At 41.2% G+C, this 22,359-nt stretch overlaps 1 long non-coding RNA gene across 2 annotated transcripts in view; it reads right to left on the bottom strand.

Moving 5' to 3' along the window:
- Nucleotides 1-365: 365 nt before the first annotated feature.
- The window catches only part of LOC102152515, an 87,729-nt gene continuing 65,735 nt past the window's right edge, over nt 366-22,359 (bottom strand). For both annotated transcript variants that reach the window (XR_005359672.1, XR_005359673.1), the window contains one exon: nt 366-803. This is a non-coding gene — a long non-coding RNA (uncharacterized LOC102152515). The remainder of the gene's footprint in view (nt 804-22,359) is intronic.

Below are 22,359 nucleotides of genomic sequence, written 5' to 3'. Positions count from 1 at the left end.
CTATGCAGTATTTAGACTTATAAAGTGATGGTCCCTTAAGAATTGTGATGGTTCCTCAACCTAAAAACAAAACAAAACAAAATGGTAGGAACCGGTGAACAGGAAGTAAGAAAAACAGCCTAGGAAGTGAGGGTAGCCACCTACTAAAATAGAGAAGGCACCTTAGAGTCTGTGTAAAAAAAAAAAAAAATCTGCATTTAAAGTCTGCTGTATGCACCTAAAAATCTCCTTCACCCCCTACGTGTCCCTGCATTTAATAGAACTGAGAGTGAATTTTAAAAGCCTCTTAGGAAAAAACTGTGTTAAATCATGTTAGCAAATAAGCAACTTAAAATCATCATTATTTTAAAATGTAGTTTTAAATTTTTATTTTTAATTTAGGAAGTTCTTATTAAGGTTGGTCAGCCTTCTCATTTACAAATATCATCCCAGAGCATATTTAACTTACAACTGGTGTTAATTACTGGTAGTTCTACAAGCTGTTAGAAATTTTAAAATGCACATATTCGGAATTCTTCTGTTTTGAAGAACATAGTACAAATTTCCATAATAAAGCATTTCTCCCCTTGTGCCTGTGGTAGGCTGCTCAGTGGTGTCAAATATTTTTTGACTTTGATAAAAATGTACTGAGGGTCATGATCACCTCTTAATAGTTCACACTTCTATTTAATAACCTGCCTCAATGTCAAAAGACACCTCCATCCTATTGCAGTTCCAGGAAGTATTATGCACTGCCATCCCGTCTCCGGATGCTCATCAGCCATGTCCATGTTATTCCATATTCGGTCCATTCCAAAGAAAGGCTAAAGGAGACAGAGGGTACGGATCTTGTTAGGTGCAGCCTCCGACACTATCACTATCAATTGTCTTTTGCTGGGGCTGATCATCACCTCAATTATCTAGTGTCCAGCCTACCTGATAGGTTTTTGCAAACTATAACTCTTCTGTCGATGAGCATGGAATAATGACAGCCAGGGGCAAATGGACAGAATACAAAAGAGATAAACCCAGAAGTAAAATACATAAGTCTATCTCTGCAGATAGACATACAATATGTTTTTGGTACTAAGCAATGCAACATAATGTATAACTAGCAGTTTCTTTGCAGGCTTATTGAGATTATGCTAATATGCTAAGCAAATTAGATAGAATTGTTTGCTTAAATATTTCCCCATTTTATCATTTCAATGGAAATATACTAAATATTTAAAAATATTGTGATATGCTAAATGAATATAAATATAGAGAATTTTCCCTCAAATCATTACATTTGCAATTTGTAGTAAAAACAACTTTAAAGTTAAATAGGGATCCTTTATTTAAGAGAAGATATATTTTTTAAAATGATCCCAATTGAAATTCAATTCCAAATTGAAATCATGAATCAAGGAGAAAAGTACAATACACTGGTAACGTATGCTGAGGCATCATAGCACTACGTATTTTGAGCCATACACAGTTCCACATAACATGAGAAAATAGATTTTAGTACAATATTAATTGAAGTTTTGCCAGTGTGTGGTTCAGGAGGTTAATTTGAAAAGAATACATTACCAATATATTTATAGCATTTAAATAAATTAAAATTACACTTCACACATCAATAACGCAGCTGTTAAATAATATTTTTATTCTATGTAAATCCCATCCATTCATCTCGGTTGTATAATAAATGACCATAATTACGGCGCTTCATTGGGAGGAAGGTCATTGGTAATCCTGTAATTCCTCATTGGTGTAAAGAGAGAAAACAGAACTGTTTGTGATAAATGTATTCAACCTTTTGCATACTTTGGTACTTTGGACCATGCATTAAAATGCAGTCAGAAATTAAGTTCTTCACTTCCACAGCATTTTTAATCTGCTGTGTTGATTTTTTTTTTTTTCTGGTAAATAAAGCCTTCTTGAAGTGCTTCCTTGGCTATTTTTTCCCTTCTGGATGCAGATGTGTGTGTCTGAGCATGTGTATAATTGTAACTATACTATATATATATATATATATATATATATATATATATAATACACACACCCCAATACACACACGCATACACACGTGTATACCAAAGAGCATGTCTGCCAAATTCACACTATCCTATGTTACATAAATCCAGTTGGGAAATCTTTTTGGTAGAAATAATCTTAATTTTCAATGTTTCATTTTACTTCATTTTACTTAAGGGGAAATATGGTCTTCACATTCCCCTCCACTGTGGCATTACAAACATGAACTAAAGTTCTCAACCTTGTTTCTAGACGAGCTCTTCCCTTGGCAGATCTCTATTTTCAGGTCACCAGGGAAGGCATTTGGTAAATTTTTTCCCTTGAAGAATCTTTAGATATAACCCTGAAGATCTTTAGCTAACCTGGTTCCCATTTTCCTTTAATGTGAGGATGAAACCTGTTTTTCCTAGAGGAACTAAAGATACATAGAAGTGAATGTGAATGTTAAAAGTAATGGACCAGTGACAAATAAATTACAAAGAAGGTAACAAATTAAGACATTAACAAAGATAGCCATGTTTTAAATTATCTGTATCCCCTGTTTCCTTTTAACCCTAGAGACTGGTGTATTTTCTGTCCTTTCCAGGAGCAGACGAGGCTTGGGCTTTGCATATGGAAATAAGGACAAATGACTGTTAATTCCTAATGAGAAAAATATCAGTGGGCATGATTGCCTATGTGTGCCATAAGGGCTTATAATTGAAAGGTCTTCGGAAAAAAGGGTTCCAAGCAGAGGGAATTCCTTTTAATGAAGCTTGGATTTAGTCCCATTATTCTAATAAAGTGTAATCAATTGATGCCGACAATCTGAAGGTCTAGTTCAACCTCTGATTAGATCTTGGTTGTTTTTAAGGCGACGGGCATGAGGAAAGGAAACACAAGTTAATAGGCTTTTGGGTCAGTGATCCACACTTCCTGAAGCGAGTTGGGAGTTTTGAAGGAGGGCAATTTGGAAGCTGTCTTAGCATAAATCTAAAGCAAGGCTCTGGCTGTCCAGGGGGAACCAGGCCCTCAGCATTCCTCAAGACATGCTTCCAGCCGATTCTACTCTTAATCCAATTTACTCAGCCGAATAAGTCCCACTGCTTCAGCTTGCCAACAAATTAAAATCCAGCTTCATAAAAACACCTTGAATTTGGAAGGTATTGGCTGGCCCACTAGACTTGAAACTTCATTTATTCTGGCTAACTTCTCAATTATCTTCCCAGCAGTGGAGATGTGTAAAAGTGCAAAAATCAATAGGGTTCTATTCCCATTCTATTGGAAAGGGAAAAATTAATGAGATAGGACACTCTCTTAATCAGAAATAAATGTTTTAATTCAGATAATGACATAGTTTTCCCTCGCTGAAGGATGACAAATGCTGGGCTGCGCCCCCAGCAGAAGCAGTTTCAATTTTATTGTAAATATAAAAGGTATTGATCGGTGAGATGTACAAACCCCATTGCTTACAAAAGCCATTCAGGGGGACTGGGAAAACTATTAAGCACTGGGTCAGAAATCAATAAACAACACTGAAATGTAGCAGAGGTCGCCCTAGGCTTTGTGGCATCTTTGAAAGCCAAGTGGCAGGAATAGTGACAGAAATGTCTCTTGTGGAGCAATGTTGGGGATGAAGAGGGTCAAATGTTTAATCTCTTCTGTGGTTTGACAGGTCCTGGGAATGGAACGAATGTAGTCTTTCATGGCTGTCTTTGATTTAAATACATGCTGATTCATCCCCTTGCTGACAACTGTATTTATTGGCTTTGGGGCGCTTATATCTATAGGCAGCGAAGAGATCAGCGTCTCTTCTGGAGGCAGAATGGTTGTGTTTATGCAAATGGACCACACCTTGATTCATCCTCTCTCTTCATGAAAAAAACAAACACACACCTAAACTTCTTTTAAACACACCAATAGATGGGAGTACAGTCTACCAGAACGAGCCTCATATTAGAGCAATTACAGGGCAGATGATAGAGCATGAAGTATTTTTTGTAACAGCTGACTAAATGTAATATTTCTCCTTTTGGGCTTTTAATTTTAACACTTACTTTAAATTCAAATGTAGTTTAGCCTCCTTTTTCTGAAGTCCTTTATCATGGGTTAATATATCCCACAGTCTCCAGAACACCCTCCTTTCATATGTGTTATTTGGGGGCAAAGAGATTATAATTTATCATTATTTTCTTCCCAACCCACGCCCCTCCCCTGACACTTCTCCCATGTGGTTTTGAAGCTAGAAGATTAACCCAGATTAGAGATCATCCTTATGTTTTGAATAGAATTGAGTTGAATCTTTAAATAACATGAAGATAGTCATTGAACTAACTAAAACACACATTTTATTGCTTAAAATGCTAGCCAAGAAATATCCAGAGTGGAGAAAAATTACATAAGGGAAGAGATTCCATGCATGTAGGTGGAATCCAATTTTTCTAATAAGACATTGATTTGAAAGGTTTAAAGCCAAGTATTGAAACTTTTAACAACATCATTTCAGAAGCAGAGACAAAGCCTTCCCTCCCCAAAACAGCCAAAGCTGAGCCCTTGTGTTACTGGAGACTCTGTTCCTCTCTTGACACGGGTATGATTATGAGATTGGTGAGGGTCAAGCTGCCCATCAGTAGGTGAAGTGTTCAGCTGCTGAGGATTTGAGTTTCATCTCACCTCAGATATTATGTCAGTTTCATGTCATTTTCATCCCCGAGAATGATTTGAGAGCGCTCCTTGTCCCCTGTTATTGCGGTCACTTGACCTCAGATGTAACTTCTGTCGAATACCATCATTTTAACAAAGTCAGGAGTTGCACATCCCTAGCCAGAGCTGACCTTTCCAGCCTGCCGCTCCCCAATTGGCTCTGATGGCAGATTTTACTGCCCCCTCCATTCCCAACAAATGAATGTTAAGGCCTCAATGAATTGGTTCACATTGGAAGTTATAGTTTTTCATTGCCATGACCATTTTTAAAATTGGATCCCCCTCCCCTTTTTGTATTTGGCCTGTAGTATTGGTATTTTTCTTTTTGCATTTGGATGCTCAAACGTAGAAAACGACTTTCTGCTTAAAAACAATATTCTGGCCCCCCAATGACAATTCTACGTTTGTCATCTAAAACACATCTTGAATTCTTGTCTGGGAGATGTGTCCCTATTCCCTCACAATTCCTCGCCTCTCTGTCCCTTGTCTTGTGCCCTTTTAGCATCCTTAAATTTTTAAGAAGAAAAGTAATTGGGTCATCATGATTATAATGAGCTCTCAAACTAGAATACACATCCTAATCTGGGCCCCTGGACTGGCCCTAATGAACTCCTGGACTCTTCTGAAAAAGAGTTCCATTCTTATGTGTAGTATATCTGATAGGAGAAACTGCTGGCCTGGGAGAATTTAGGGAACTTATCCCAGTTCACATAGCAAATGTGAGAAACAGAAAGGGGGCCAGAACCTTTGCTTTCTAAGTTATTTCCCCTTCCCTTGCTGTTGTGGCCACACTCAACACCAGTGCCACATGAGAGTGAGAAGCTTACAGGGCCTTCTCACTCTCTTACTACATTAGCATATTATGTACCTGGCATTAATGCCTGGCATCTAAATATGGGTTGACAAATTTTGTGAAGGGCCAGATAGCAAATATTTCAGGCTCTGGGGGTCATATTTGTCTGTATTGTGTATTTCTCCCCCCCCCCTCCTAACCTAACCATCCCCGCATCCTGTGTGTGTGTGTGTGTGTGTGTGTTTACAACTCTTCAGATATGTAAAACCCATTCTTAGTTTCTGAGGTATACAAAAACAGGCTGTAGGTACGCTTGGGCCATGGGCCATAGTTCTTTCTTTTTTTAAAGATTTTATTTTATTTATTCATGAGAGACACACAGAGAGAGGCAGAGACATAGGCAGAGGGAGAAGCAGGCTCCCCATGGGGAGCCCGATGTGGGACTTGATCCCAAGACCCTGAGATCATGATCTGGGCCAAAGGCAGACATTCAACCACTGAGTCACCCAGGCACCAGGGGCCATAGTTTTATGATTCCTCAACTAGAAAGACTAGAAAGTGCCAAATAAATGTTTGTTTATTCTAAGATGAATGCAGGAGGGAACTATCTACTTTAGGATCACATAAGACGATTATTAGTGAAAGTGCTTCCCACACCCTAGGCACTTGTTAAATGTTAGTATTTAGGGATGCCTGGGTGGCTCAGCGGTTGGGCGCCTGCTTTCAGCGGACTCAGGGATGGAGTTCCACATCAGGCTCCCTGCGAGGATCACCCAGGGCATGATCCTGGAGACCCTGGATCGAGTCCCACGTCAGGCTCCCTGCGAGGAGCCTGCTTCTCCCTCTGCCTCTATCTGCCTCTCTCTCTCAGTCTGTGTCTCTCATGAATAAATAAATAAATCTTTTAAACAATGTTAGTATTTATTGCCTCCTGGGAGCTTAGTCGGACTGTACTACTAAAGATGGGCTAGGGAACCACTAGTCCCATATTCGAAATTATACTCACCTGGACAATAGTGTTACTTAAAACACAGTATCTGATTTTCTTAAAACACATGGAATTGCTGCTATTAGACCAATTTTGACATACAAAAGTGGCAAATTTTATGTTTCAACCTAATATCCTGGTCTTCCCAGCCTATCCAAAAAGGTATATATATGTCAGATTAAGAATCTGCTTTGAAAAAAAAAAAGAATCTGTTTTGAATCAGAGAATATTATTGATTGTCTTCTCATCCAGGGCAGTATCATTAAAAAAAACAAGTATATTTCCCTAGGTCATGGAGTCAGCTAAAATTGGGACCTGAGGGCTGTGTCATTCACTTCCTTCAGCACAAAGCTGGGTTTGGAGTTACTGCAGGGCCCCTGTACCCTCCTACCCCCACCCCATGTCAACTTAGCAGCTATGACATTAATGTCTAGCTGTTGGTAGTATTATAATGAGCTTGGATGCTGGGATGTGGAGACAGGAACCAGAGGGTGCAATGGAATTAAGGATGGATGGGAGATCAGGGCAGGCTTTGAATATATGGCCTTTGCACATAGCAGACCTGTAGTCAGTTTAAAGGTTTCACTTCCTAAACAGTATACTTTGGAGGAGGCCCCAGACTCCAGCCCCAACAGCTGACTGAGCCTGAATCAAATGGTCCCAAGGGATCTCCTCATGTCATAGATGTCATCTCATAGTCCAAATCCCTATAGCTTTAGGAATGATTCCTTTAAGACTTTGGGAACATTTTCCGGACTCTATAATTTGGGAGAATCTTATATTTTTAGATGATCATAATTCAGCTAATGTTTATTGGGCATGTACTAGGTGCGCCAATCCAAATTAGCATTACCCATATTATTTTTAAAAAATTTTTTAAAAAAGATTTTATTTATTTATTCATAGAGACGCAGAAAGAGAGAGAGAGAGGCAGAGGGAGAAGCAGGCACCATGCAGAGAGCCCAACGTGGGACTCGATCCAGGGTCTCCAGGATCACGCCCTGGGCTGCAGGCGGCGCTAAACTGCTGTGCCACCGGGGCTGTCCTACCCATATTCTTCAACACAAGTAAGCTTTAACACAAACTCTGCAGTGTAAGTGACAAAACACAAAAATTCCTGTTCTCTTGGGGTTCCCTAATTCCATTAGTAATGATCAGTTCTCTAGAGATAAAATAAGTGTGTAAGAGGCCAACAACATGTTAGAAGAGGCTTCTATAATCTAGCAAAACTCTGAAGAAGGAGAGGGAGGGAGCCATATAGGTATGAGAGAGGCGGCGCCATGCTGGACTGGGCCTATGCCTGGGGCATTTGAGGAGCTGCAAGGAGACTGGTGTGTCTGGAGCACACTGAGGGGACATCCAATGGGTCTACAGGTGATTTTCTCTGAATGTGCCAGGCACTGCACTGTAAACTTTACCTTTTTAATTCTTGCAAGGTCCCTTAGAGGTCCGTAACATACCCATTTTACAAATGAGAAAACAGAGGCTGAGGGAAGTTAAGTAATTTGCCCAAGAGAAGACAACTAGATGATTAGGGAGCTGGGATTGGAGCCCATTCTTCAATGGGCCAGGTTTGATAACTTGGACATGATAGTGGGAGGTTGCTTCATGAGATAGCACTTGTAATCTTTATATTTTCTATCCCAATGAAAAATATGTAGAAATAGAAGAATAAATGGAGCTGAGATTACATTTCACAATTTAGATAATGAATCCCATTTTTTCTGACAACTCTGTTACCTTTTTCATAATGCTGCTTCCTCTTTGGGTTTGGGGGCTCCTTTTTTAAGATTTTATTTATTTATCTGAGATAGAGACAGTGAAAGAGAGAGCACGAGTGGGGGCAGGGCAGCAGGCAGAGAGAGGGGAGGAAGCAGGCTCCCCACTGAGCAGGGAACCTGATGCGGGGCTCAATCCTCAAACCCTGAGATCACGGCTCAAGTGGAAGGCAGCCATCTAACACACTGAGCCACCTGGGCACCCTGAGGGCTCCTTTTTCATATACTGCTCTGCTTAAATTTGGGTGGGCTCCCTACCTGTCCTGCTTCCAGACTGGGTTCAGGACCAGTCTCCTCCATGATGTCTGATCTGACTCCTCTCCTCCAAGACAAGTTTGCATTGTAATCTGCACTACACAATTTGGCACTTGGTTTATAGCTTCCTGCATCTTTTTCTGGTGGTTTCACGGGTCTCACTGTCACCTCTCCTCAGTGAGGTTGTGAGCTATCTCTCAGCAGGGCCAGCCTTAGGCTTCTTGCACATTCCAGGAACAAACTGACAAACTGATAGGACTTTCCACAAATAGTGACAGTTGATTTGATAATGAGTGTGTGTGTGTGTGTGTGTGTGTGTGTGTTGGGGAAGACCGCTAATAATCCTCTAATCCTCTCTGGAATCAAGAAAACAGAATACATTAACTTTCAAGTTACCTTCTACTTCCTCAGAAGTCACTGTGTTCCATGTGTCTGACTCATCTTGCAGTGTAAACAGCCTTCCTTGGGATCCTGTCTGCTACTTTGGGAAGGCAGTGTGGTGCCATGGAAAGCACAATGGTTTCAGATTCAGAACCTGGGCTCCAATCCCATCATCCCTAATCATCTAGTTGTCCTATCTTGGGCAAATTACTTAACTTCCCTCAGGCTCTGTTTTCTCATCTGTAAAATAGGCATGTTACTGACCTCTAAGGAACCTTGCAAGAATTAAAAAGGTAATGTTTACAGTGCAGTGCTTGGCACATTGTAGGTACCTCATAAATCATAGGATTGCTTTTAAAACAATGAAAAACAGAAACAAGTTTAAAAAGCTTAATATGGATATGATTTTTGCTCCTTGACACTTAATCTTCCTAAGAAGATAAATTAGGAGTTAGTATTAGCCATCTAGAAATTTCTTTAAGTGAATTTCTGGAAGCCAGTTGGGAGGGTAGGATGATACACTGGAAGCAGAAGATCAGCCTGGGTAAAGCACAGTTTAAGAAAACTGCGAATTTGGGTCACTAGCAGTTGATTAGGGTCGGGAGTGAGGCTGGAGGAGTGGACAGCAGCTGCATGCTCAGGACCTCCAGGTCTCTCTGCTAAGATAATGGGATCCTACCCATTGGGCAATGGGGAGGCATTGAAGGAGTGTGGTAGTTACCTACATTTATGACTTTCCCACTAACTTCTTTCTTGCTTTTTTTTTTTTTTTTAAGATTTTATTTATTTATTTGAGAGAGAGAGAAAGAAAGAAGGAGCAGGGGGGAGGAGTATAGGGAGAGAGAGAAGCAGACTCCCTGCTGAGCAGGGAGCCTGATGTAGGGCTTGATTCCAGGACCATTCCCTGAGCTGAAGGCAGACGCTTAACCCTGAGCCACCCAGAGACTCCTTCTTTCTTGTTTTTACATCACATAATGATAAACTGATGTGATCACACTTTTAGAGTAGGCCTGAGAACACACATAATGATATTGACTATTATTAAAATGGGGAGGATTTATATAAAAGTAACAACATAATTTTATTATTCATGTTTTTGATATAAAGTTATATTTTAGAGATGCCTGGGTGGCACAGTTAGTTAAGCATTTGATTCTTGGTGTCAGCTCACGTCATGGTCTCAGGATCGTGAGATCAAGCCCTGTGTTGGGCTCTGTGCTCAGCACAGTCTGATTGTCCCTCTCCCCCCACTCATGCATGTGTGCTCTCTCTTTCTCTCTCTTAAATAAATAAAATCTTTAAAAGTATTATATTTTACATTTCATGCAATCATATAATAGAATGCTAGAGATGCAAAGGGATTTAGGCAGTGTTCACTCTCCAACATCATTAAGTTTCTGCCAGTTTCTTGGGGAAACTGAGGCCCAAGAAATTCATCTTGCGCTAAGTAAATTCACAGTCTAAGGATATTTCAGAAAGCTTGGTAGTTGCTCTTTATAATGCACTGTTTTGTTCTAGACGTTGTGCTGGACACTGCATCTATACCGCCCTTCACACATACAACAACCTGTACAAAAGAGATCATATCATCCATTATACAGATACATAAACTGAGATGCAGATACCTGAAGGCACACAGCTAATTAGTGGTGATTCAAAATCACTTTTATTTGCATCCAAAGTCTGAGTTCTCACCATCCTACATGGCATCATTGCTGGGAATAGGACCTGGAGCCAGTGCTCCTTCTTTTCAGCCACATTTCAAGGTTCTCTAAAGTCATTTCCTGATTTAAGCCAGGCCAGCACTGACTTGGCTACAAATTGATGTTGATCCACTAATAATTGCTTTTATAGTCTTCACCTCTGATGGGATGTTGATATTTCAAGTTTCTACTAAGAAAGAATCCTGTGCAGAATGCATTGTTTGTGCAGAGATTTTATTGCCATGTTCGTGACTTCATCACGGGCGACTCTCATTAAGCAGAATCCTCAGAGAAATTTCTGTCTGTTCTCAGATCAGGATTAGCGAGATTTTTCCTAAGTATTTGACCGGTAAGTATGCTCTCTCATGGATGCTGTAAATTGTATGACTGATCGGGTTTTCCGTTTTTTGCACTCGTTAGAACACTCAGACCTGAGTGTGAATCCCATCCATATTGAGTATATAGAATTTTATAGTATGCATTGCTGTGTGACAGTCTTCTCGGTTTTAGGTTTCAAATACTACTTCCTTTTGTTTCATTTATTTATAATTTATTTTTCCCTGATCTAACTGATACAGTCTTAGAAGGAACCGTAAATTGTTTTCAGAACAAGGTGAAATATAAATAACTAAATAAAATTTAATTGTGTTGAATTGTCAAACCTTTTTGTAAAACCCAGTAGCAGACTCAACCTGCAAAATATTCCTGTCAGTCCTGGTGGGAGAAAAGCTTAGAAATTATAAGCTCCTTACACAGAGCAATCACGCCCTGGGAACATACCGCAGGACCCAGATGGGGACATCCAGGAGATGGAACGGTTCCCTACTGTCCCGTCCAAATGAACTAGGATGCTGTATCCATCCTACCTAATTAAGGAGTGCTTGAAAGCAGGGCCTTTTTCTTGATTTACAAACCCTCCTCATCATCATTTATAGTGCACTGATATGTGAAGGCAGGGAGGAGAGACACTTAAGGGAAGATGGGTATTTCCTTAGATGACATTGGTGGGGGCAAGTGTCACCTTCACACAGGCCCCTCCACTGTGATGGCTTGTTAAGGGTTCGGCAGCAGTGGATGGAACATGCTGTACTTATTGACAAGGCACAGAGCTATTATCCATATTGGTACAGGAATTCAAGGACAGGACACAGATCAAGTGAGCCCAGAAGTACATCTTCGACACTTGCTATAAGAGTCTTGTTGGTGATTTTCATGCATATGAAACTAGGGAAATGCAACTTTATTCATGTATTCATTTATGCATTCATTCATTCATTCATTCAACATCTATTGCTACAGCTCTTTGCTGTACTCTGAAGATAAAAGCAAAAGAGACAGGGTTCCCTGCCCTCATGCAAGCTATTTTGGGTAGATATGGTAGATGTGGGTATCTGGAAGAAAAAATATTCCCAAAACATAAAAGAGAAGACTATCATCTTGGTTTTTAAAAAGGGAAATGGTAAAAGTTTTGAAATCTGTCCTGTTTTCTACTGGCTTGAAGATTACTTGAGAGACAGAAAGGGGGATAGAGAGAGTCAGACAGATAGACTGACAGAAGTTCTCCTCAGGGTCCACAAACCACGGGTAGCATCTTAGAAGTGAGAAGGAAACTGACTTCTTCCACAGGTCTCATGCTCCCTGACTAAGTGGGATAGAAAAGAAGAGGGTCAGCCTTTTTCTAGCTTTTCCCACCAATATTCAAAGTCTTGGTAATTGTTGTTTTGGCACCTTGGCAATGGTACCCCAGAACTCACTACCTACAGAAATACCTGCAGGTGGTCAGAAAGCCCTATCTCATTCCATCTTCCTCCTTAAGACAGCCAGTCCCTAAGATTAACCATCACAACTACTAATATCATTATTTCCCAACCAATTTGAACTTTTGACCCCTCACCCTGCACCCCACATCAGCACATGTGTGATATATTGAGCAAAGCTATACTCAGGGACACTGATGCACTTCTACTCTCCTTCAGGTGGGCTCCTAATTCTAATTACAACTTACTTGCCTGTTGGAGTGGGTTGAACGGTGGCTCCCAAAAGATGTGTCCACCTGGAATCTATGAATGCAAACTTATCTGGGGGAAAGTCTTTGCAGTCACCATTAATTTTAAAGATCTCAAGTGAGATCATCCTGGATTATTTGGGTGGGCCCTAAATCCAATGACAAGTGTCCTTAATTACAGAAAAGTGGAGGGAGATTTGGGGCACACAGAGGAGAAGGCCATGTGAAGATAGAGCTAGACATTGGAATTATGCGCCTCCAGGCCAAAGAATGCTTGGAGCCACCAGAAGGTAGAAGAGGCAGGGAAGGTTCACCCCTAAAGCCTTTAGAAGGAGTAATACTCAGCCAACACCTCAATTTCAAGCTTCTGGCCTTCAAATCTGTGAGAGAATAAATTTCTGTTGTTTTAAGTCACCAAATTTGTAGCAATTTGTTAAAGCAGCCCTAGAAAATGAATACATCTGTCTTTTCCCCTACTTCTCCTAAACCTCACTTAAACCAGAACTCTTTTTTTTTAATTGGAGTTTGATTTGCCAACATATAGCATAACACCCAGTGCTCACCCCACCAAGTGCCCCCCCTCAGTGCGCGTCACCCAGTCACCCCAACCTCCCTGCCCACCTCCCCTTCCACCACCCCTTGTTCATTTCCCAGAGTTAGGAGTCTCTCATGATCTGTCACCCTCTCTGATATTTCCCACTCATTTTATCTCCTTTCCCTTTATTCCCTTTCACTATATTTTATATTCCCCGAATGAATGAGATCATATAATGTTTGTCCTTCTCCGATTGACTTACTTCACTCAGCATAATACCCTCTAGCTCCATCCATGACAAAGCAAATGGTGGGTATTTGTTGTTTCTAATGGCTGAGTAATATTCCAGTGTATACGTAGACCACAGCTTCTTTATCCACTCATCTTTCGATGGACACCGAGGCTCCTTCCACAGTTTGGCTATTGTGGACATTGCTGCTATAAACATCGGGGTGCAGGTGTCCTGGCATTTCACTGCATCTGTATCTTTGGGGTAAATCCCCAGCAGCGCAATTGCTGGGTCGTAGGGAAGATCTATTTTTAACTCTTTGAGGAACCTCCACACAGTTTTCCTGAGTGGCTGCACCAGTTCACATTCCCACCAACAGTGCAGGAGGGTTCCCCTTTCTCCACATCCTCTCCAACATTTGTTGTTTCCTGTCTTGTTAATTTTCCCCATTCTCACTGGTGTGAGGTGGTATCTCATTGTGGTTTTGATTTGTATTTCCCTGATGGCAAGTGATGCAGAGCATTTTCTCATGTGCTTGTTGGCCATGTCTATGTCTTCCTCTGTGAGATTTCTGTTCATGTCTTTTGCCCATTTCATGACTGGAATGTTTGTTTTTTTGCTGTTGAGTTTATTAAGTTCTTTATAGATCTTGGATATGAGGGCAACCCTGGTGGCTCGGCGGTTTAGCGCCACCTTCAGCCCGGGGCGTGATCCTGGAGACCCAGGATCGAGTCCCACGTCAGGCTCCCTGCATGGGGCCTGCTTCTCCCTCTGCCTGTGTCTCTGCCTCTATCTCTCTCTGTGTCTCTTGTGAATAAATAAATAATTCTTAAAAAAAAAAAAAGATCTTGGATACTAGCCCTTTATATGTCATTTGCAAAGATCTTCTCCCATTCTGTAGGTTATCTTTTAGTTTTGTTGACTGTTTCTTTTGCTGTGCAGAAGCTTTATATCTTAAGTCCCAATAGTTTTCATTTTTGCCTTTGTTTCCCTTGCCTTCATAGATGTATCTTGCAAGAAGTTGCTGTGGCCAAGTTCAAAAAGGGTGTTGCCTGTGTTCTCCTCTAGGATTTTGATGGATTCTTGTCTCACATTTAGATCTTTCATCCATTTTGAGTTTATCTTTGTGTATTAAACCAGAACTTTTACACCTCCTTCTTCACCCAGTTCCTTCTACTGACCCTGCACCCATCCTCACCCAGCACTGAGCCTCCAGCCTAGATACCTAACCTTGCCCACACTCCAGATTCTCATTCATGCTTCAGACAGGAGTCAACACCAGACCCAGGTCATCACCCCTCCCCGTTTTCCTCTGTTCTTGCTGTCCTGCTAGAGAGATAAAGAACTATGAAGATTTGGCCTCTAACAGTTCATAATGTCAAAGTTCAAATTCACTACTCAAGATTAAGAATATCCCTCCTTCATCTATTCCAGTTAGAAACTCTCTGACTTAATCTTATATGAGAAGACAGCCTATGTGGTACGTGTTCTAGAACATTCCCATACCTCACATCAAAATATCTCTCCCGTTTAGCTTCATTCTCAGAGGATATTTCTCTCAGTTGAAAAGAATCATTTGCTTGACCCTGATGGCCCATTTACCCACTATTTTGAGTCTTTTCCTCCTTCATGCAGAATTTCTCAGGTGAGCAATTCATAACAACTACCTCTACTTTTTTTTTTTTATCTTTATCTGCAGCTTCCATAATGCTCTGAAACTGGGCTTTTTTCCTTTTTTGGCAGCTCTCTGTGATTTCTTGCAGAAGGAAATTTACTTTTTCTTATCCTAATTTTTTTTGACTTTTCAGGCAATATTGTTATTCTTCTTGACTTTCTTTCCATCAGTGATTTCTAGGATACTTGATATTCTGACTTGCCTTTCTTCTTTCTATCTCTCTTCTTCCTTCTCCTCATGCCTCCAAGGCTGTGTCATTGCCTTTCTTTTATATCTTAATGCAACTCTTCAGAAAGCCCAACATTTTTATGATTAAAATGGTCACATCAGGGGATGTCTGGGTGGCTCAGCAGTTTGGCGCCTGCCTTCGGCTCAGGGCATGATCCTGGAGTCCCGGGATCAAGTCCCGCCTTGGGCTCCCAGCATGGAGCCTGCTTCTCCTCTGCCTGTGTCTCTGCCTGACTCTCTCTCTCTCTTTCTGTGTGTCTCTAATGAATAAATAAATTAAAAAAATAATAAAATGGTCATATCATTACTTCTCATTCCTAAATTTCGATCTCCTGTTCAATCCTCACACTCCAATGCTGATCCGTGTCATTGCCAACTATATATTTTTTTACATAGATGTCTCATCACCATCTCAGACTTAGGATGTCCTAAACCAAATCAACTTCTCCATCTGACCTCTCTATCTCCGACAAGTTCTATCACCCAAAATTTTTCCATCACTCCTGAGTTTACTCAGATATCACGTTCTGCCAGCTTTTCTAATAAAGTCTTGCTCATATAATCTCTCTTCAAAAAAAAAAAAAATTGTACCTCTGCAAGTCTATTCCAGACCTTCATCACTAACCACTCCTCATTATGCATGACATTATTTAAATGTGTGCCCACATTGCTTCTCAGCCTTTTGGCTAAGATCAAGTGTAAATGTGTGCCCACCCAGTAGACTGTGATTTCCTCAAGGGTGGACACACTCCATTCATTTTGGACCTCTGATGCTTAAATAGGAGCCAGCACATCCAGTCTCAGTAAATGCTGTTTGGATGGAGAAATGAATGGATAGATCAGTCCCTCAGCCCCTTAACCCCAGTCCCACCCTCCCACAGACTGCTCTGGGATCCCCTGGATGATACATTCTTAAATCTTCTATTCTTTTAACTCCCCTGAAAAGTAGTTGTCATTGTAACTGTCTTACAGATGAGGAAACTGAAGCTTACTCAGACAGGTTAAGGAGCTCACTCAAGGTCGCACAGTGAGAAAATGGCAGTGTCTGGGATCCCATGCTTTTTCATTTGATATGGCTGCCTCCTTTGGGGCAGTCATGGGAAATTATGTTGGATAGGAAAAGGCCAAATTATGCAGGACCTTGAAAGTGAGCCAAGAAAATTTGGACTTGACCCAATCAGAACTAGTCTTCAAAAAATATGGAGGTAGTAATACATACATCTTAGGGTTATTTGGAAAATTAAAAGAGACAATATATATACAGCACCTAAAATAAAACCTTGCCCATTGTAAGTTCTCAAAAGTGGTAACAGCTGTTATTATTTTGAAATTTTTGTTTATATAGGCCTTTCTTACCAGCCAGATTTAAAGCTGCTTGAAGGTACTGATCATGGTTGGCATTTTTCTTATTCCTTCTTCACCTCCTCTTTTTAAAGATCTGTGTTATTTACAGTGGCTAAGAGCATGCACCTGGAGTCCAACAGGCACAGCATGGATGCTTCTCTACCGTTCCTGCCAGTTGTGAGAATGTGAATAAGTCTCTGGGCCTCTCTGCACCCCACTTTCCTCACTAGTCCCTCAAGCTTAATAATGGGGCCTGCCCAATGTATGATTGTCAAGACTGAATGAAATAGGGACATCTGGTTGGCTCAGTGGTTGAGCATCTGCCTTCAGGAGGAACTGCTGTTTCTTATAGTCATTCAAATGACACCAAGTTTCTTTGGCTGTCAGGAAGCTCAAAATCCAACCTGAAATTTAACCATGGCAGCTATGAGGACCCTACTGGTTTTTTAATATATTTCATTTCTCCTTTTCTAGTTCTGTTTCCTACTTCCATCTTCATTTTTCCATTTCAATGTTATTATAAACTGCCTCAACCCACTTCTCTTTAGGTCATAGTTTTTCACTCTCTTCTTGGTCATAGTTTCTTGATTGAACCTGTCTCTAGACTTCCTCTAGAAAAGTCTACATAGAAACATACCCTCCCATCCTTGCCCACAATTTTGCATCCAGTTTTAGGACATTCTTGGACTTCCTGAAGTTCAGCCAGAAAAAGAGACCCTGATTTAGATTATAATTAGATAAACTAAAAGAGAGGAGACAAGGGGGGAGGTAGGGCTGGAGTTGGGGTGATTAAGAGGAAATATTCCAGAATCTTAGCATTGGAATAAGCCTGGTGAGATCATCTAAAGTGACTTCCCCCAGGGCCGGAGTCCCTGCTCTGATCTACCTTCTTCTAAGTGGGTAAAAGGCCTCTGCTCAACCAATTGCACTTGGGGGAGTCTCCTTGCTCACAGATCAGCCCATCATAGCATGACAGCCCTCATTGGTGGGATGTTTCTCCCTCATCTACTCTTTTGTCACCTACATGAGTGTGTGCAAATATGCAAGTACCTCTTCAACTTTTGGAAGACTGTTCTCATGGCTGCTAGAGCCTTTGCCTCTCTGGATGGAGGTAGCCACATTTCCTTCAGCCCCTTCTTCCCTGACAGGGTGTTATTGCTCTTGAGAGAGTCAGCTTAGTCTATCCCTTCTGTGGCATCTGCCCAGCCTGACACCTGCTTCCAAAACTATTCTCCTAGCCATGGAAGGTGCACTTAGGGGTCATATTTATACCATGTGGCTCCACCCCCAGCCCATAGCTGACGGAATCTAATAGAACCTTGCACTAAGAGGTGAGTTGTATTTTCTCCCCCAGATATTTGGAATTGGATTCAGGGCACCAGTTAGTTTCTGCTAGTCTTCTGAAGTGGGGATAGGTAATCCTTGTGGCTGTAGAGGCAGCTATCTGTGTAGAGGACAGAGCAAAGAATAAAGCAAGTGCAGAAGGGGGAGCAGAGAGGAGAGTTCAAGTGGCTTCGAGAAGGACAGGACAAAAAGGGTAATTGCTGGTTCTGGCCAGCTCTCCAGTTCCTAGTTCCATTTTCCTTTCAACCTTGGCTGTCTTCTTGGATTCCATGAAACATCCTGTTACCTTGAAACAAATACCCCTTTTTGGTTTAAACCTGTTGAGGTGACTTCTGTTATATGCAAACAAAGTCAGTCTCCCCTTCTCACCTCCTGTTGCGTGCCTTTCCCTCTCCTGCCCTCTGCTTGTCTCTTCATAATTCCTGTGTTCTTATGACCTTCGTTACTAGGTCTTGAGACTGTCCACCTTTGCCTTGCTGCAGATCAAATATCCCCAGAAATTTAATGCTGAATCTTTACTTCTCCTTTGGATATGAAAGTCTGGCATCTCATCCCAACCTCACATTCTACAAGGCAAAAAATATCCTTCTCTTCTTTTTCTTTAAAAAATCCCATACTGGCCGATCAGCCAGGCCTGACATTTGGTCTCTGGCTTCTGATTCTCTGTAGGGAATTTCAAGATCCCTAAATTTTGTGATCTTCTCTTGTACCATGGCATCAAGATCTGCCTTCTTCCTCTAATTGCCATAGATAAGTGGTCAGTTTTGGTTACTGGAACGTTGCCATTACTAGCCTCTTGGCTGCCAGCTTCCTCTATTTTCTGTCACTTTAAAATGCTTCCAAAAAATGATGCTTCTAAATGAGATGTGGCCTGGTCAGAGTAAGTCCAACAAAGACACATTCCATTAACATTCACCCAGCTACGGCCACTTTAAGCTCCTCAGCAGGTATTTGCGTTTTGATGACACTTATGATTAGAAATAGTATAATAATCACTATGAACTCCCCTGGTCAACCACCCTCAATACCTCCCTATTTCCCTCAGGATAAAGTCCTAGTTCCTTAGCCTGACAGTCAACATTTTCTACACTCTGGTGTCTACCAACATTTTCTTTTTAGCCCCAACTCTGCTACAGGACCCTTCTCAAGCCAGGTTGTTTACTCACTATTTCCCAAACTCACTGTGGGCTTTCTCATCTTTGGGCTCTGCATTCCTTTATTCATGCAACATGTACTACGTCTTGTTGTACCAGACACTGGAGATAAAACAATGAACAAGACAGACACAGTCTGCTATTAAACATATTTTCACTCCATGCTAGTCTGGCTCCATTCCTTTTCTCTCTCTGGCTCCATTCCTTTTGTACTAAATTCTACTAAATTCTCTATCCTTCAAGGTCCCACTAAAATCCACCTCTTCCCCTCATGCCTTCTGAGATGATCCCTCAGTTTTAAACTCCTGTTTACATTTTTATTTGTACTCTGACGTTACTTATTACTTAGCAGCTGTATTGAAATTGTAACCTGGAGAAGAAGCATCTTCTGCGGCTTCATTCACTCCATAGGGTCTTACACAGAGTATTAGCTCAATAAATGCTTTAGATTTATTACTGTATCTCAGGCTCAAATTTCCTTAAAACAACCGCAAATGGATATGAATATGCCTCTCTGGTTGACTTATATAAGAACTAGTATTTCCATCGGTTCAGCGTTCTCATTTTTAACATCAGCCAGGTCACACAAGCTACAACATGGATAAAACTGGAAGACATGATACCAGGTGAGGTAAATCAGTCACAAAAGGACCCGTACTGTAGGATCCCACTTATATCATGTACCTAGTATAGTCAAGTTGACAGAGCCGGAAAGTAGAATGGTGGTTGCTAGACCCCGGGGGAAGGAGGAAATGAGGAGACAGTGTTTAATAGAAATGAAGTTTCAGTTTGGGAAAAAATTCTGGTGATGGATGGTGATTATGGTCACACAATAATACAAATGTACTTAATGCTACTGAATCACACACTGAAAAGTAGTTAAAATGGTAATTTTATGTTACGTATATTTTACCAAAATTTAAAAACAAACAAACAAAACAAACTAACCAGGTCCCAGGTTGTGTGTGGCTGGTATGGGTCTTCCCACTCTGGGTTCCTCACAACACCTCCCATTTCCAGTTCCCTTGGTAGCTAAATAAATACTTGTGGAAGTGAAGTGAATGGCATTATTTCCTTAGAATTGAGAAGGAAAATTAGAAGGGAATCTTTGAAAATGTTTTAAACACTTCTCACGTTTCACCTTGCCACTGTCTCTTCAGGGTGTGAGTGGAAAAAAGTGTCAAACCTGAAATCCAACAAGAGAAGGCGTTTTCTGGGCTCAAATGAAGAAATCTGCAAAATTAGGAAATAATGTTTGTGCCATTTCTGGAGGCCCTGGACAGGCTCGGTTCACCTCCAAGTGATTTACCTGTGGCTCTCGATGATTATTTACTTGGCTATTCAGTTCAAGACAATCACAGGAATGTACGGCCCATAAATTAGAATAGCTATGAAACACAGGCTGCCTTTATGTAGAAACATAACTTTTGCAGGTTGTTTTTTTTTTTTTTCACAAGGAGAAAATACATTTAATATACAGGTTCAGAGTGATCACTCTGTTCTTACTGCCTCTTTTTTAATATCAGAGTTCAGCTCAAATTTCTTGCCTGTCCTAGGTCTGTGCCCTTGTGGCTGACTCTACAGGCCCAAGAGACACATACTCCCCAAAATGTTCCCTGACTGAGCCCCACTGGGGATCAGTGAGTCTTCTTCCACCATTTCCTCCCCCTTTGGCTGCCTCAGTGTTGGGGATGGTGGGGGTTGTTCACAGCATGTGAAAATGGAAGTGAGGTCAACTATGTGAAAGAGGGAATAGAGCATGGATCTTGAGGGTGGGCTAAGCAGCTCTGAACCCAGATTCCACCACACACCAGCACTGGCCCCCCAGCAGATGACTTCATCCTGCCCATCTATACAATGAGAGTAACAATATCCCTCTGGTTGACTTATGGTGAGAAATAGAGATAATAAACAGTGGCCCAGGGTCTGACATTCAATAAACAGTTGTAAAGATATAAAGATTCCAGCTCTTGAGTAGTCTGCATTTTAGGAAGAGTGGAAAAGCCTCAAACTGAGCAGATGAGAGGGAGGGTTGAAGGGACACGGACAGCTAGTGAGGGAGGAGGAAATTTGGGGGTCTGACCAAGTCAGGAGCACAGACACTGAAGTAGACAACAAGTTGTCTACAAGTAAGTTTGAGGAGGGTCCAAGGGTCCATCTGAGATCTGGGTTGGCACTAATTAAGAAGAAGCAAGACTTTTAAAGCTAGGAAGTATGACCTGCAGGCTAAAGACAGGCATCTAGGTCACACTGTTCTAATGAGGAGAAGGCATTAGAGTACTGCCTTTAGAGACACACTGCCAGGATTTGACCCCGGCCCTGTCTTTACCAGCTGTGCAATCTTGGCCTAGTTACTTAACCTCTCTGTGCTTTCATGCCTTCCTTTAGAAAATGGAGGTAATAATAGTTATCGACCTCACTGGTAAGGTTTTTGTGAGAATTAAATAAAATTAGTATGTGTAAAACTCTTAAAATAGTTCCTCACATACAGTAAGCATGGAAAAAAGTGCTATTTTTAACTGATTCACTCCTTTCAACAAATGTTTATTCAACAACTGTATATTAAAGTAGGTACTATGCTAGGAGCTGGCATGCCAACTGTCAAGTGGTTTACACAGAACCTTCCCTCATGGAACCAAAAGCCTAGCCCCAAGGATCCCTTCTTGCTCCTTGCTGGTACAAGCCAATAGCTCAGCCAAAATAAGTCTTTGATATTCCTTCTCAGGGTGGTGATATGGACTACAAACCTTTTCTCTGGTTTCCATTATTTCTTGCCATACCTGCTCCTCTGGACTGCAGGTAATTGAGAGTTGTTGGGACATTCTATAAAAAGCTTACAGAATTGAGGGTACTCGATCAATGCTGAATAATAACAAGAGAAATGTATAATGTATAAACAGATTATGTTGGGCTCTTGATGTTCCTTCATCTCATTAATATATATGGGAGCACACTTCCTCTGCTTTGCTCCCTGATGTAGACTGTCCTCCAGTCAGCAAGGAGGAGGCAGGCTCTACAGAGTCCTGCTTGAGGCCTGGCAAGGCTCGGGATGTCTGCTCAGGATCCAAGCATGTATCTTCATGATGGTCAGTGGTTTCCTTTCACACGAAGAGCTGCCCTTTACTGACATCTTTTCACCTGTCAGGTCTGATGCTAAATATTTTCCTGTGTTATTTTGCTTTATCTTTAAAACAACTCTGGGAAGTAGGTTCTAGTCACCTCTCTTTATGTCTGAAGGAACTAAATCAGAGAGACATGTAACAA

The sequence above is a fragment of the Canis lupus genome, chromosome 5, assembly GCF_011100685.1.
Source record: "Canis lupus familiaris isolate Mischka breed German Shepherd chromosome 5, alternate assembly UU_Cfam_GSD_1.0, whole genome shotgun sequence".
Classification (NCBI taxonomy): domain Eukaryota; kingdom Metazoa; phylum Chordata; class Mammalia; order Carnivora; family Canidae; genus Canis; species Canis lupus.
The sequence above is the reverse complement of the archived record's forward strand: the minus strand, read 5'-3'. Positions and strand labels throughout refer to the sequence as shown.